General features: G+C 37.8%; 1 long non-coding RNA gene across 1 annotated transcript in view; it reads left to right on the forward strand.

Moving 5' to 3' along the window:
• The window catches only part of LOC125617921, an 18,226-nt gene extending 1,305 nt beyond the window's left edge, over nucleotides 1-16,921 (forward strand). The window contains exons 2-3 of the long non-coding RNA XR_007349062.1: nucleotides 712-716; nucleotides 16,725-16,921. This is a non-coding gene — a long non-coding RNA (uncharacterized LOC125617921). The remainder of the gene's footprint in view (nucleotides 1-711; nucleotides 717-16,724) is intronic.
• Nucleotides 16,922-18,157: the final 1,236 nt, after the last annotated feature.

The raw sequence follows: 18,157 nt of genomic DNA on the forward strand, positions 1-18,157 counted from the left end.
TTATATATACATACACAACACAAATTATATATTATATATATATATACACACGCACACACACACACACATACACACACACACAACCAATGGGAAATCATATTAAATAATCATATATATATATATATATATATATATATATATATGACTATAAAAAGGGGCTTTTTAGATTGACTTACACATTCTGAAACTGGATAATCCCACAGTGGCCGTCTGCAGGTTGGACAGCTGGAGGAACTAGTAGGTGTTAATTCCAAGAAACTGGATCCTCAGAAAAAGAGGGACCAATGATGAAGTCCCTGTCCTGAACTGAAGGCCTGGAAACACACTACAAGATGCAGTGATGAGAGTCCCAGTTGAAAGAGTGAAGGAGCTGGAGTCTGATGTCCACAGGTGATGGCAGCAGCAATAGGTGCACCCATTCAAGAAGAACTGAGCTTTCATTTGCTGCCACTTCTTCCTCCTTCTACCTTTTGTTCCTCTAGGCCCCCAGCCTATTGGACAATACTACCCACATTCAGAGTGGGTCTTCCCAGCTCATTTTGCTGTCCCACATGCCTATCTCTTCTCTGCAAATACCCTCACGGACACACCCAAGTCTCTTACTACTAGGCATTTCCTAGGCATCTCAATCCAATCAAGTTGAAAATCCAGATGAACTATTACAAATCCACTCCTTGTCAGTTTGACACCAGTGATTCTGTTTGTTTGGAGATTAAGTATGATTTAAATACAATAACAAGGCCATAATTCTGCCTAACCTGAGATAACTATCCTGCATACAAACAAAAATGCACTAATTCCTTCCCTGTATAGAAGCAAAGTTTCTGAGTGATGCCTATTCTTTTTCTGACATCCCACAATTTAAAATCTGCAATGTACATTTAACATCACTTAAGTACTGATGCTAAGCCAATCAATATTATGTTACATAATAAAGGAGAGAAAACAAAGACATCCACTTAACTTATGTTTATACATATACACACCTATTCTTAACAAAACAGGAAAGAAATAACTCATGACAATTAACATCCTCATTTCTGTAACTGGTCATGTCATTGTAGCTGGTATTTATAACTACTTTCTTTTTGTTCTTTACCCTTCATTCCTGAAGGCTCTAGGTCATTTGTCATTCTGCCTGGATTGGTGATTGTAGTTTCCCATTGACCTAAATAAAAGGACATGGTAATACTAAGGGACATGTTGAACGTCTCCTGCATTCCAAGCATATTCTTCCTTACCTCCACTGTGGAGTATAGTCCAATAGTCCTTTTAGTAATCTGAATCAATCACCCTCACCTACACCATAACTACCTTCTTACCCTGTTGACTCAGAGGCATGAGCCCAAAGTAGCTAAGGAGAAGGTTTAACTTCCAGTTAAGCATTCTCCACTGTGAAACTAAGATTTCTAGTCCAGCAGAGAATATGGTTGCAGGGACACAAAACAGAAATAATGCTAGTGGGGGTTCACTAAGGGTAATGGTGAGTGGTACCATCCCCATATCTCCTTTTGATTCTTGGACCCATGAATCCTAACTATGACAAAAACAGTAGATTTATTGGGTTATGATTTAGAGAATGTACAGCCTCTGCAAAACCTTGTCCAAGCCCTGCAAGTTACTGCCACCTACCTGGCACTGTAACTGAATCTTCAAAAGGCCATAGTTCTCTCAAACAAGCTGCTTTGGGATAGTGGGAGATACGGTAAGATCAGTGAGCCCCATGAGCATGATCCCATTGCTGCATTTCTTTGGCTGTAAAATGAGTTCCTTGATTATAAAAAAATGCTGTGTGAAACACCATGATGGTGAATATGACATTCTGTAAGTCCATGGATGGTAGGTTTGGCAGATGCATTACATGCAGGGAAGGTAAGTCCATACCTGGAAGAAGTTTCTATTCAGTGAGGACAAAGTGCTGCCTTCCCTGATGAAAGTAGTCCAATATAATCAACTTGCCAACAGGTCAATGGCTGATAACCCTAGGGCATAATGCCATATCAGAACTCAGTATTGGTCTCTGCTACTGGCATTTGGGGCACTCAGCAGTGTCTGAACCCTGATCAGCCTTAGTAAGTGGAATGACATGTTGCTGAGCCCATGCATACCCTCCATTCCTGCCACCATAGCCACTTTGTTCATGTTCCCACTGAGTATTGAAGGAGTGGCTGGTAAAGGATGTTGACTGCTATCCAGAAACTGAGTCATCCTATCCACCTTAGTATTAAAATCCTCCTCTGCTGAGATCACCTTTGATGGGCATTTACATGGGTAACAAATGTCTTCACATCTTTCACCCATTTGGAAATGTCTATCCACATACCTCTTCTCCAAATGTCTTTGTCACCAATTTTCCAATCATACTTTTTCCATATCTCTGGCCATTGAGCCACAACACTGGCTACAGCCCATAAATGGATATGTAATGCACATTTGGCCATTTTTCTTTCCGGGTAAAATTTACAACCAGTTGCGCTGCCCAAAGTTCTGCCTACTGTGAAGATTTCCATTCAGGGATATCTCAAAAAAGGGCTATGATACTGAAGCTATCCACTTTTGGGTGGTACCTGTGTGTCATACAGAACCATCTATAAACCAGGCCCTACTTTTCCCTCTTTCTATTGATTATAGGGTATACTGCATGAGACCATAGGTTAATTCTGGAGGACAGAAGCTTTGCAGAAGGAGTAGGAGCCATGGGCATTTGGGCCACCTCTTCATCTAACTTATTTGTGTCTTCAAGACCTTCTTGGGTGTGGTGGTATATATAACCACTTCTATTAGATGATGGATTGCTGCTGTGCATGTCCAACATTATGATTTGGTGGGTCAGATAACACCAAGTTCACAATGGGCAACTTGGATCCCATAGTAACTTGGTGGCCAGTTTTCAAGTGTTCAGTTTCAACTAAGGGCCACTCACAGGCCAGAGCTGCTTCACAAAGTAAGAGTAGTTGTGTGCAGATGACGGGAGGGCCTGTCCATTTTAGTCTGGTTTTAGGTGTAGGAGAAAATTGGGTGGTGAGGGTGGGTCCAGAGGAGTGTCAGCATTGCATCATCAGTTGCACTACAGCTCAGCAACTCCATCTAGAAAGACTTTACTGTTCCCAATGGCAATGCAGGGTTCATTCCTTGAAAAAGAGGTGGAGAGGCCAATACCACAGAGGGTGGGGAGGCCATTTCCTTTGGCACAATAATCTGAAAAGAATGTAGGAGTTTCATGTCCCCAGTCTCATCAAGGTCTTCCCATACATCTCCCTCCCATTTACCGGATACCTTTCTTTTCTGGTCAATGCCCTCACTTTAACTGCAGACATCCTTTGAGGCTGAGAGTTAAACTTGCATTGTAATTCAGCCAATTGTAAGATGAAGGCTTGTGTCTGGTTTTCAGCAACTTCAGCCCTATCACTACAAGAGAGAATATTCTCCTTCAGAGCACACCAAGAAGGCTTTAGTTTGGTTATGTGCATATGGAGCTGAGAAATTGAATCTCTGAGCTCATTCTTGTCCCTTGTTACTTTGTGGATTGAAGCCTGAAGGAACCAGCCAACATCATTATATTCCTTAATTCTCTAGAAATGTTCAAAAATATCATGCATAGTCACTAAAGTCCTTACCTCTCACAAGTGATGAATTAGGAACATGAAATACACACTTACTTTGCATATCTGTTTTTTGTTTGTTTGTTTGTTTGTTTTATTTTGTTTTCTTATTTTTATGTGGTGTTGAGGATCCAACCCAGGACTTCGAATGTGCTAGGCAAGCGCTCTACCACTGAGCCACAACCCCAGCCCTGCATATCTGTTTTAACACTTCATGCCATGGATTATCAGTGCTTTCTATCCTTCCAGGAGGTGAGTCTTTAGCAACATTAGGCCTATCCAATTTGGAGAGTCATCTTCAGAAATCACAGAATCAAAAAAATTCATCTTTACAATTCTTTTTCTCTAGACCTTTCCTGGTACCAAATCTGTATTAGGGTTCTCTGGAGGAACAGAACCAATAGAATATACATATTTGTGATTATATAAGGGAATTTATTATATCGCTTTACATGATCAGAAGCTGGATAGTCTCACAATGTAGAGATGGAGGAATCAGTAGCTGCTCAGTCCAAAGTGGGAGCCTCAAAACAAGAGATGTCAATAATGCAACCCCAGTCCAAGGTTGAAGGCCTGGAAAATCACTGGAGAATCACTGATGAGAATCTTCACTGGAAAAGTGAAAGAGAGGAGTCTGATGTCCACAGGTGCAGGCAGCAGCAACAGATGCACCTGCTCAAAAAGAAAAAGCTTGCATCTGCTGCCACTGCCTCCTCCTTTTTTTTTTTTTTTTTTCCGTCTTTTGTTCTGTCTTGGATCCCCAGCCTACTGGACAGTGCCCTACACTCTCGGAGCAGGTCTCCCCATTTGCTGTCCCATATACCAATCATCTTTGGAAACATCCTCATAGACACACCAAGAAGTCTCAGATTTAGGCCTTTCCTAGATACCTCTCAGTCCAATGAAGTTGACAATTCAGATTAACCATCACAACCATATGAAAGTTTACACTTGCGTTTGGTAGAACTGACCATTTGGAAGTTCTTCCAGGTCTTGGGAAGATTCTTAGTGGAGCAAGGGTGATGGGGAAAGAACAGTGACATCAATGGAATAGTCAAATTAAAAGGGCTAGGGGGTATCAGGGGGCAAAAGTGGACCTTTTAAAGCATCAGAGGCAAGTCAAACCCTCAGCTTATATTGTGTTTTCCAGGCAGCTTAGTTGAAGTTTTGCTAATGCCTAGCTAACATCGGTAAGTTAAAAATGAAACCAAAATCTAGTTCAAATTCAAAGGAAGCAGACTGGGATGTGAGATTTATTCAAGAAAAAGCAGGTTCTTTGTGACTTAATAGCAGATAACCAGGCAAGTTACTAACCTCTCCATATCTCCTTTTAACCATATGGAATGTGAGCATAATATTAATCACCTACCCTATAAACTTGTTCCAGGAATCAATGCTTCAATGATGTCTGGTAAATCCTAACCACTCTAAAAACATTAGCTATTATTACTCATTCTGAAATAATCCAAGCCAGTTTCTTTTTCTTTTTTTCATCTTTCAATGAATCTTTTATTTATTTTAAATATTCCAGGAGGGTCTAAAGATGTTTTATGCTTTAATTAAAAGAAAAGGAACTAGGTGACTTCAAATTTGTTTACACATTTCCAAGTCATTATTTTCTTACACAAGTTTGTTGAATACTAATAGCTGCCTGAAGTTTGAATATTTTTTTAATTTATACATGACAGCAGAATGCATTACAATTCTTATTACACATATAGAGCACAATTTTTCATATTTCTGGTTGTATACACAGTATATTCACACCAATTTGTGTCTTCATACATGTACTTTGTATAGTAATGATCATCACATTCCACCATCATTAATAACCCCATGCCCCCTCCCTTCCCCTTCCACCCCTCTGCCCTATCTAGAGTTTATCTATTCCTCCCATGCTCCCACTCCCTATCCCACTATGAATAGTGGGATAACCAGGAGCAAGGGTGATGGGGAAAGATGCCTCCTTATATCAAAGAAAACACTTGGGATTTGATTTTTGGGGATTGGCTAACTTCACTTAGCATTATTTTCTCTAACTCCATCCATTTACCTGCAAATGCCATGATTTTATTCTTTTATTGCTGAGTAATATTCCATTGTGTATATATGCCACATTTTTTATCCATTCATCTTTTGAAGGGCATCTATGTTGGTTCCACAGTTTAGCTATTGTGAATTGTGCTGCTATAAACATTGATGAGGCTGTGCCTTGTAGTATGCTTTTTTAAGAATCCAATCAATAAATGGGCCAAGGACGTGAAGAAACATTTCTCAGAAGACGATGTACAATCAATCAACAAATACATGAAAAAAATGTTTATCATCACTAGCAATTAGAGAAATGCAAATCAAAACCATTCTAAGATTTCATCTCACACTAGTCAGAGTGGCAGCTATTATGCATGTGAACAACATTAAGTGTTGGCAAGGATGTGGGGGAAAAGGTACACTCATATACTGCTTGTGGGACTGCAAATTGGTGCAGCCAATATGGAAAGCAGTATGGAGATTTCTTGGAAAATTGGGAATGGAACCACCATTTGACCCAGCTATCCCTCTCCAAGCCAGTTTCTTAAAGGCAATTGCCTTCGGAGCTTTCACCATTGGTTTATTACGTGAATCTCAAATCGTTGTATTTCAAATTTCATTATTAATGAGATCAAAGACATTAACATTTTAGTTACTTTTATTGAAAACACTTTGGGGATAGCTGAACTTTTGTGACTCACTGTTATGATCTTTTCCTTATTTTCTAACTATGTTATTTATGTAATATTTTTCTTTAAACACATCTTTTTCTTACATAGAGTAGGCCTTTTTCCAAATGATCATAATGTTATGAGTTCAATGTTCTAAAAACATTTTCTTGCTGCAGTCTGGCTGGGCACAATTCAGGAGCCACTTGTCAAAAGAAACGAACTTTATTTTTAGAACACACACACACACCACACCACACAGCTCCTCAGGAAAAAACCTCAGAGCCCAACTGCCACCACTGGCTTCCCACAAGCCTCTCAACCTCCCCCACTCCTCCTGCTCTTGAGGCAGATTGGCTGGGTCGCATGGGCGGAGCCAAAAAAAAGTCCCCCAATGAGCAGCTCGGTGGTCTGAAAGGGCAGGGAAACAGCCCAATGAGCATCACCGCAGAGGAGCCAATCAGTTGGCAGCTAGAAGTTTGCTGGCAGCTGGAAGTTTGCTGGCAGCTAGAAGTTTGCTGGGGCCCCTTCAGCTGTGGCTCTCAACATCTTCTACTGAAATACATGACAGTAAACTAATCAGCATAAGTATTTAAAACAAAAACATCCATCTATGGAATCACCTCAAATCATTTTATGTACTATAGCTTCTCGGTTTTGTAGGTTCTTTAGGGGTTTACCTGATATAATTTTCTGATATATTAATCCTTTAGGCTAAGAACCCTAATGAATGTCTAGTTTCTTTTTTGGAGGGGCAAGATGAAGAAGAAGCTATTGGATTCAGCTAAGGGATACATGCTGAGAACCTACTTTTTTTTTTTTTTGGCAGTACTGGGGATTGAATTTAGGGTCTCAAACATGCTAGACAAACTCCCTATTATGAGCTACATCCCCAGCCCTTTTGATTTTATTTTGAGATAGGGTTTTAATCCTCCTGCCTCAGCCACCCCAGTAGCTGGAATTATAGATGTGTGCCACTGTGCCCTACTCTGAGAACACTTTTTGATTTTGAAAAGTACTTTCTCAAGTTCTTCTTGACACTCCCTTAGCCAAAGAAAGTATCTCAGTGTCAATGACAAACTATGGGAGAGAATTGACTGGACTAGATTAGGTAAGCCAGGTCATAATTTGCTTGCTAGCATAAAGGTGGACAACATCTGAGGAAAATTCCTGGGGAAGTCAGTGACCTGAAAATTTAGCAGACAGTTCAAAACTTATTTTCTCCACCTCTGCAGATAAATCCACATCTTCTTTCAGCTCATAAGTCCTAGTGTATTGTATAATATCATATCATATCTTCTCAATTTGGGGGAACCCTCAAGTTTGGCAAAGAACACCTTAATAAAATATTTCATGTATTGTTTGATAACTTCAGGTCACTGGAAAAGTCACAGCAACTGCTATGGAGGCAATGCCTTTTTGACAGAGATGGATGGTAACTCCAGTAGAGCAATATATCCTTTGTGGTCACTTTTTATAGTCCAGTAAAACCCTGGGACTTTTTTATTGCTGCTTACTTAACAATTGTCCATTTTGAGGGGGGAAGGTACTGGGGATTGAACTCAGGAGCACTGGACCACTGAGCCACATCCCCAGCCCTATTTTGTGTATTATTCCAACTACTCCCCCAAAGTTCTACCACTAAACATTGCTGCATTGAGGACCAATCATTCAACACATGAGCCTTTGTGGGACATTGCAGATTCAAACCTTAATAACCATTAACATGAATTTACGGATTGTTTCTAATACGTGAAATTTGGGGTATACATTCAAACCATGGCAGAGCACATTTTGTTGCCACAATAATGCCATCCGAAAACTCAACGATTCATTAACAACCATTTATGTCAAGTCTATAGGCCAGTGGGGGTGGTTCTGCTGATTTTGACAGCACTTCTACCACAGTTGTGACTCCTCTCTTAGTTGTGGGTTGATGGTTGGCTGATCTAGGCTGGCCTTGGCTTAGGAAGAATGGTTTTGCTCCATATTTCTCCATCTTCCAATAGATGCCAAGCTCCAACATGTTCCCGTGGTAAAGACAAAGAAGAGAGAGTGTGTGTGCAAGAACTTTGAAGTCTAGACTTAAGACTGAAGACACTTTTGCTGCTTAGACAACTTCAGGACAGCCCAGATTCAAGGGATGGGGAAACAGACTCCACATCTTAATGAGAATAGCTGCAGTGTCATATCACAAGAGGCAGGAGAAAACTGAGGCCATTTTGTAATCAATCAACTTCACTAAGCTTCTTGCTTTTTCATAAATAAACACTTATTTTTTTAAATCTCAGTGCTGTGACAGAGAAGTATGATTAAACCCACATGAACAATAGAGATGAGATGGCAGTCATGTACACTATAAAACTATATAAATATGTATCCAGTGGCCCTAGGGAAGAAAATAAAGTATTGCTAATGGTTGGTTGAGAATACTTATAAAATATCCTAGGGGAAGCCCTGAGAAAATTAGGAGTATTCAGAAAGAATGACAATAAACATGATGGTCAATCTAGCAGCTTTTACTAGAAGCCACACGGGCAGAATATTTTAACTTTTTTAATCTAGTTTCTTTTTCTAGTGTCTTTAGATATCTCCTCCTGTCTTTCTCACCCTTCCACAGCTCTCCCTCCCACTTCTTACATATTTTAAGTTATCTATTTCTTGCTTTGTTTTAAATAAATATATGAAACAAAATAAAATATTCATAGAAAACAATACAGTTAACAGAGGTGATATTTTTCCCCTTACAGAGTAGAAAGGATAGCCCAGGGACAGGAGGTGGATGAAAGCTGTAGGTCAAGTGCCCTGTGCCTGATGTCTTGAAAAAGTACCTGTCTAGCAAACAAAGCATACCTAGGAAAGGGGGTCAGAGACAGAAGCAGCAGGAGGATTCTTGAGACCCCAAATGTGTCAGGGAAACAGCAGAGACTGCTGGTCACCTCAAGGGAGCCACACTGACAGTCACAAGGGATGATACGATATACTTGTTAAACTTGAATACTCTGGAGACAGACTCAATGGGTTCCAATACCAGTTCTGTCCTTTACTAGCCTGTGTGACCTTGTGCAAATAAGTAACTTCTATGTGCTTTGGCTTCCTTATCTGTAAAACAGAAGAAAAGAGAAACCAACTTGAAGGGTTGCTGTTTAAATTAATTATCATGCAAAATTTTGAGGTAATGCTTGGTACATAGCAAGTACTATGAAAGGATAAGCTGTAATTATCACTATCTCAGCATCAGTGTTTTCAGTCCAGCAACCAGTTGAGCCTCTGGATGTCGCTGAAGCTGTCTCAGAGGTAGATTCCAGACTAAAGACTAAAGACCCAAGTGTGTCTACTCCATCTCTCATTCTTGTGCACTATGTCAAGCCTCAGACATTTAGAAAAAGCTCTGGCAAAAAAAGAGAAGAATCCTAAATTTGCTGAAATTTTATTTCTGCTACTTTAATGAAATGAAAGTTTCAAATAAGAAGGAGGTTGACTTTAAAAAAATAATCACTTGTTTTTACTTTATGCATTGGGATTTGTATGCACTCTGTCCCCTAGACTAGATTGTGGGTACCTTACAGGCTAGGATCATTTGTCTTTCATATGTGTAGTTCCTAGAATGTAGAGTTTCTCAATAGACATTAGATGAATGAAGGAATATGGTTATTTTTAATTTCTGAATTTAAAAATTATTTTTATTTTAACCATTTGTAATAAGTAAAGTTGGTAAAATACAATAATATAAAAAAATGTTCATCTTAAACGTTTTAAGTGTTCATTAGCATTAAGTACATCACATTGTTATACAAGTATTACCTCTGTCTAGTTCAAAAACATCATCCTAAAAGGAAACTCCATGCTCATTAAATAGTTACTCCTCATTCCCCCACCTTCCAGTCTCCAGCAACTACTAATCTGCTTTCTTTTGCTATATTTACCTGCTATGGATAATTCATATAAATGGAATCATTCAAGTGACCCTTTGTATTTGTTTTCTTTCACTTAGAGTAATGTTTTCAAGCATCATCCATGTTGTAGCAAGTATCAATACTTAATTTTCTTACATGTCCAACTAGTAGTCCACTGTACATGTATTTCACATTTTGTTTATCTTTTCATCCCTTCATGAACATTTAGATTATTTCCACCTTGGAGGTACTGTGAATAAGATCTACTGTGAACATGCATGCACATGTATTGGTTAAAAAAATTAACTAATTTAGTTTAAATTAATTAATTAATTCTTCTTTAGGAGAAGAATTGCTAGAAAATGTGGTAAATTTACGTTTAAGTTTTTGAGAAATGGTCAAGCTCCTTGCAGATTAGGAGTAGGGTTATTAATCGAACCAAAGCTTTATCATATTGTCTTTCTAAATATCTTGGATGGCCAGACCATTTCTTCACCAATTTCCCTCTAGCCCAGTGGTTCCCAGAATTCTATTATCTGTTCTTAAGAGCCTGAGATGGAGATCATAGCTTCTATTTCTCAGGAAGCAGCTGGAGCTGCCCTTTGCCTCCTGGAAGATCCGTGGAACACCATACTTCTCTTCACTCTGTTTATACTCTCTCCATTCTGCTTTCTTGGAACTGATTCTTGGCCCAGCTCCTGGGTACATATTATTGCAAACCTAAATCTGCTATTACTTCCTTCACAATAACAGAAAAAGTCTTAAAAATGAAACTTAATGAATTATCAAGAGTTTTATTTTTCTTTCTTTCTTTTTTTTCTTTTTTTTGTTGTTGTTGTTTCGTTTTGGTTTTGATTCTGGAGATTAAACCCAGGGCCTCATTCATGCTAAGCACAAACTCTACCGCTGAGCTACACCCTTAGCCCCAGGAAACATTACTTTAAACTACCATCCATAAAAGTAGAACTCTGCCAACCAACCCAGAAGCTCTCTTTGAGCTCCCTCCACAATTTAACCCCTTAACGTGTCTCTACTGAGAATAGCCACTATCCTAACAATTTTGGGAATCGTGTCCTTTATTTTATTTAGTTTTATCACCCAACTGTGCATCTCTGTTCTCTATATTTTCAAAGTTGATTTTTTTTTTTTTAGAGTGAAAACTGCTTTACAGATGTTGTCCTGTTAACTAAGAGGCACCCGTTGTCTGGTTTGTTTTGTTAGCAACCATGGATGTTCAGTATTTATATCTTTAATTCATTTGGTATTGCAAAATGTGGGCATTTCAATTCTATCATTTCATCTTCATTTACTTGGCACGTTATATCAAGAGACACTTTCCCTCATCTGATATTTAGCTATCCAGGAGAACTATCTGGTAAAGGCAGAATAAATGCTTGAGTCTGGCTAATTTTTCAAAATAAAGCATCTTCCAAGGGCTTGTAATTAGGATTTAAAGGATTTCATTATGAACTCATGGTTTAAAAAATATTCAGTGTGTTTCTATCTGTTGTAGCTGTTGACTTTATTTGTTGCTCAGTTTGCCAGTTTTAGTTTTGATCTGTTGACCAAGTGATGCTTGAATAGTTACTGAGTTGTTTCACAGGATTCACCTAAGGTTTAATGAGAGGTTTGGGGATTAAACCTACCAGCTACATCCTCAGCCTTTTTTTTTTTTTCTTTTGAGATGGGTCTTGCTAAATTGCTGATGTTGACCTTGAGTTTATAATCCTTCTAACTCAACCTTGCACCAGTGTGCTTTGTAAGAGTTCTTAAACATGATTTTGTGCTTTTAGAATCTTCTGATAAAGCATGGCTCCCAGCTTAGCAAAAGCACCTGAAACTACTGTACCTCTTTTTAAGGTAGAAGCATCTAGGAAGATGGATTCCTTGATTCACACCTCTGCCTACCTCTAGCTCTTATGGTATCAGCACCTGTGACCCAATATATTGAAGAAAAAAATAGGGTTCTCTCACTATGCTCATGTGAGCAGAATTTGTACAGGTTTTTGTCTTGGGATGCCTTGTAGTCCTCTATACTTTTCCAAACTGCCACAGACGCTTACATTTCCAAAAGATGTGTCCCAGCTTAGCCAAACCCACTTCTACTGATTAAAGGAGGAATAAAGGAGCAATCTTTGGATTCATAAACTTAGTAACCAAAGACAGTTCTCCCTGAGTCTTTATATTGTGGCATATGCATTCAAAAGAAACTATGCAGTGGTTAAAAAGATACAATAAAGTTTTGTCAATTGACTTGGAAATACAAATGCCCCAAAAGTCTTAACAAAGCTTTTAGCTTTATCCTAGAAATGTAAATGCTGAATACTGATAAAATAATATCACTTGAAAGCTTAATCACTTACATTTTTAAAAATTTTTTTAAAGTTGTAGGTGGACACAATACCTTTATTTAATTAATTAATTAATTAATTTATTTATTTATTTATTTATTTATATGTGGTGCTAAGGATCAAACCCAGGTCCTCACATGTGTCAGGCGAGCGCTCTACTGCTAAGCCACAACCCCAGCCCACTTACATTTCTTTTATATTACATTTTATGAACTTTAATGACTTAAATTTTTTGTTTCAGTCAGCATTTGCCAATTTCAATCAGAGGAATGGAAACAAAAACATTAAAATAAAAAAACTGTCAAAAATTTGCAAAACCTTATATATTTAAGTTGACATGAAATTAGAAGAATCAAAATTTCAAATGGCACTGAAGGGTTATCTCCTGGGCTGAAGATTTTGATAACACTTGTTTGTCTGCAACTTTTAAAAATTATTTTAGCATTTTGCAATCATATATACCTAATTAAAATTAAAAAAATCTAACAGGGCCTACTGATGCTAATGCTAATAAATTTGTCTGGTCTCCCAAAGTACTTAATAGCCTCTAGTTCAATTGTTATCAGAGACACTGTAAACAAAGTTTTTAATGTCCTTTACAGTGATGGTGCAGGGATTGCTTTAAACAAGCTAAGCTTTCTAAGTTAAGCTTTCTCTGTTCACTTTCATTTTTTGTCTTGTTTCATTTTAGTGTTCATATTTATTTTTCTTTGTAATTATGTCATATGTGTACTATTTATAGTGAATATACTCATATTCTCTTGAACAAAATAATAAATGAAATAAAAATATTTTTAAAATCACATATTTTATTTATAATAAAAATAGATTTATATTTTGAAATAAAAAGGTTTAAAGGGTGAAAGAATCAAATTCTGTGTATAAAATGGTAGATTCAGTATAATTCATATACACGTGAGTTTCTGAGTACTTGAAATTTCTAGTAAGAATATTTAATTATCTTTTTAACATTTTCAGTCAAGAGTTCTATGGGATTTTATTGGATATTATTAGAAGTCAAGTGAGTGATATTATAAAAATGGAGAAAATAAAGTGAGCATGGCCTTTAGGAGTTTGAAACTATAAAAAATTATTCTAAATGAAGAAAAGCTAAAAGCATTTCCTCTAAAAACAGGAACAAGACAGGGATGCCCACTTTCACCACTTCTATTCATCATAGTCCTTGAATTGCTAGCCAGAGCAATTAGGCAAAAGTAAGAAATTAAAGGAATACAAATAGGAAAAAAAGAGCTAAAACTATCTCTGTTTGCTGAGACATGATTCTATATTTAAAAGACTTAAAAATCTCCACCAGAAAACTTCTAGAACTCATAAATGAATTCAGCAAAGTGGCAAGATACAAAATTAACATTCATAAATAAATTGTGTTCCTATACTCTAATGATGAATAAGCTGAAAGACAAATTAGGAAAATCATCCATTCACAATAGCCTCAAAACAACAACAACAACAACAACAACAACTTGGGAATCAACCTAACAAAAGAGAGGAAAGATCTCTATGATGAAAACTATAGAACACTAAAGAAAGAAATTGAAGAAGACCTTAGAAGATGACAAGATCTCCCATGTTCTTGAATAGGCAGAATTAATATAGTCAAAATGGCCATACTACCAAAAGTGCTGTACAGATTTAATGCAATTTCTATTAAAATTTCAATGACATTCTTTATAGAAATAGAAAAAGCAGTCATGAAATTCATTTGGAGTAATAAGAGGCCCAAAAGAGCCAAAGAAATCCTTAGCCAGAAAAGTTAAGCAGGCAGCATCACAATATCAGACCTTAAATTATACTATAGAGCTATAGTTTAAAAAAAAAAAAAACACACACACACACATAAACTTACAAACAACAACAACAAAAACAGCATGATATTGGCACCAAAATAGGCAAGAAGATGAATGGTACAGAATAGAAGACAAAGAAATAAACCCACTTATACACAGTTGTCTCATATAAGACAAAGGTGTCATTAACATACATTGGAGAAAAGGTAGCCTCTTCAACAAATGGTGCTAGGAAAACTGGAAATCCATATGTAATAGAATGAAATTTAATCCCTATCTCTCGCCCTGCATAAAACTCCACTCAAAATGGATTAAGGATCAGAGTCTCTGTGCCTACTAGAAGAAAAAGGAGGACCAACTGTCTAGTATGTTGGCTTAGTCCTTTGGGTATAGTCTGAGGAGAGGGATAACTGGGTCAAATGGTGGTTTCATTCCCAGATTTCCAAGGAATCTCCACTCCATACTGCTTTCCAAATTGGCTGCACCAATTTGCAGTCCCACCAGCAATGTATGAGTGTACCTTTTCCCCCATATCCTCGCCAACAATTATTGTTGTTTGTCTCCATAATAGTTGCCATTCTGACTGTAGTGAGATGATATCTTAAAGTAGTTTTGATTTGCATTTCTCTGATAGCTAGAGATGATGAGCATCTTTTCATATATTTATTGATTAATTGTATATCCTCTTCTGAGAAGTGTCTGTTCAGGTCCTTGGACCATTTGTTGATTTGGTTTTTTTTTTGTTTTTTTTTTTTTTTTGATGCTTAGCTTTTTGAGTTCTTTATATGCCCTCGATATTAGTGCTCTATCTGATGTGTGAGGGGTAAAAAATTGATCCCAGGATGTAGGCTGTCTGTTCACCTCACAGATTGTTTCTTTTGCTGAGAAGAAACTTTTTAGTTTGATTCCATCCCATTTATTGATTCTTGGTTTTAATTCTTGTGCTATAGAAGTCTTATTAAGGAAGTTGGGACCTAATCCCACAAGATAAAGATTAGGGCCTACTTTTTCTTCTATAAGATACAGAGTCTTTGGTTTAATTCCTAGGTTCTTGATCCATTTTGATTTAAATTTTGTGCATGGTGAGAGATATGGGTTTAATTTCATTTTGTTGCATATGGATTTCCAGTTTTCCCAACACCACTTGTTGAAGATGCTATCTTTTCTCTGGTGCATGTTTTTGGAAACTTTGTCTAATATAATTGTAATTTTGCCTTTCCTATTCCCATCCCTGCTCCCTCCCTTTATCCCCATTTGTCAAATCCATTGAATTTCTATCCCCCCCGCATTGTGTATTAGTATCAACATATCAGACAGAACATTTGGCCTTTGGGTGTTGGGGGACTGGCTTATTTCACTTAGCATAATAGTCTTCAGTTTTATCCATTTACTGGAAAATGCCATAATTTTATTCTTCTTTATGGCTGAATAATATTCTAGTGTGTGTGTGTGTGTGTGTGTGTGTGTGTGTGTGTGTATCTCCCAAATTTTCTTTACCTATTCATCTGTTGAAGGGCACCCACGTTGGTTCCACAGCTTAACTATTGTGAATTGAGCTGCTATAAACATTAAAGTGGCGCATCACTATAGTATGCTGATTTTAAGTCCTTTGGGTATATGCTGAGGAGCTGGATAACTGGGGCAAATAGTGGTTCCATTCCAAAAGTTTTCTGAGGAATCTCCATACTGCTTTCCATAGTGGTTGAAACAATTTGCAGTCCCACCAGTAATATATGAGTGTACCTTTTTCCCCACATCCTCACCAAAATTTATTGTTACTTCTGTTCTTGAAAATTTGCATTCTAACTGGAGTGAGATGGAATCTCAGTGTAGTTTTAATTTGCATTTCTCTAATTGCTAGAGATGTTGAACATTTTTTCATATATTTGTTCACATTTGTATTTCTTCTTCTATGAACTGCCTGTTCAGTTCTCTTGCCCATTTATTGTTTGGGTTATTTGTTTTTTTTGGTGATAGGTTTTTTTTAGTTCTTCATATATCCTGGAGATTAATGCTCTATCTAAGGTACAGGTGGCAAAGATTTTTCTCCCATTCTGTAGGCTCTCTGTTCACATTCTTGATTGTTTCCTTTGCTATGAATAAGATTTTTAGTTTGATATAATCCTATTTATGATGCTCTATTTCACTTCTTGTGCTTTAAAAGTCTTATTGAGGGGGCTGGAATTGTGGCTGAGTGGTAGAGTGCTTGCCTAGTATGTGTGAGGCCCTGGGTTCAATTCTCAGCACCACTTATAAATAAATAAAGTCCATTGACAACTTAAAAAATATTTTTTTAAAAAGTCTTATTGAGGAATTTGGTTCCTAAGATGACATGATGGGGATTTGGACCTACATTTTCTTCTAGCAGGTGTAGGTTCTCTGATCTAATGCCTAGGTCCTTGATCTACCTTGAATTGGTTTTGTGCAAGGTGACAGATAGGGGTTTATTTCATTTTGCTACATATGGATTTCCAGTTTACCCAGCACCATTTGTTGAAGAGGCTATCTTTTCTCCAACATATATTAATGGTGCCTTTGTCTAGTATGAGACAACTGTGTATATGTGGGTTTTGCCTCTTTGTCTTCTATTCTGTACCATTGAGAAGACCAACTTTTAAATAATTTTGTTTCTGTAGAATTGAAAGATAAGAAGTAAGATCTTCAAATTCAAGATGGAGCATTTACAGAAACTATTTGAGTGTTCAAGTGAGGCCATACTTTGCTCAATAAAGGGAAAATTTTTTCAGATGAAGAGATTATCCAGCATATCTTACGTAATATGATCCTCTGAAACAGTGTGGCAGAAATGAATGGTTCTATACGTACTTGGCACCTATATATTACATCTCCATGAGCAGGTGCTGGTCACAAAGTATACATAAAAAATGAGACACCATTAGGAATTTTTTCTAGGAAGGAATGTTAGTCTGGGAAGATGGCTTGTGAACCGGGGCCATACTGCGAGCTGTGCCTCAGGCTAGAGCTCTGTGCCTCAGACATGGTATCTACCCCAGGAAGATGTCAAAAAACATGGAAACCTGGCCTTTGGGATGGATGCCTTATTTTTAACCCCTTCAGGTGTGCTCTCTACCCCTCTCAACACTGCTCTGTGGCCACAGAAGCTGACCTTCTGGGTTGCCCCACTCAGTCACCTTATCCTTAGATTTCTGGGAGAATTTAGTGAGCTTTCACCAGTGATGCTACACAGCCTAGCTTGTTACAACAAATATCTATTTCTTTCTCATAATACAGGAGGACTGCTGATCAGCAGCACGTCTATGTCTCTGTGGTTCAACTTCAGGCTGCAGGGACACTGCAGTTCTATTCTACATATCTGTCTTCTCCTCTAGGGACTGCAGCTAAAGGACTAGATGAAAATGAAGTCAGGGCTTTAAATTCCTGGACTCCCTTCTTACCAGGGCTCTCTAATTTGGCCAGTTCCTTCTACTGAACCCCAGTTACTACTTGGAAGTCCCTTCCTAGAGCTATGTACTCTGGGCCAAGTCCTTGCTCTCTTCTTTTTGACTCTTCAGGACAGAAAGCTGTACCTTTCTGTTTGATTTTCCTTCACTCCAACCAACTTTTAGTAACTGGTTCTTCTGTTCTCTTCTTAATTTCCCTGTTTGGGCTGTGCTGTATTTTGAGTGCATGTCTTCACCAAAGTTCATGTTGAGACTTTATTCCTCAATATGACAGTTTGGGGGGTGAGGCCTAGCAGAAGCCATTTGAGTCACAGGCATAGGGCCCACATAAATAGATTAATGCATTCTGGAGAGAAAAGGTTCTCACTTTCTGGGGACT

Source organism: Marmota marmota, unplaced genomic scaffold (genome assembly GCF_001458135.2).
Source record: "Marmota marmota marmota unplaced genomic scaffold, marMar, whole genome shotgun sequence".
Classification (NCBI taxonomy): Eukaryota; Metazoa; Chordata; class Mammalia; order Rodentia; family Sciuridae; genus Marmota; species Marmota marmota.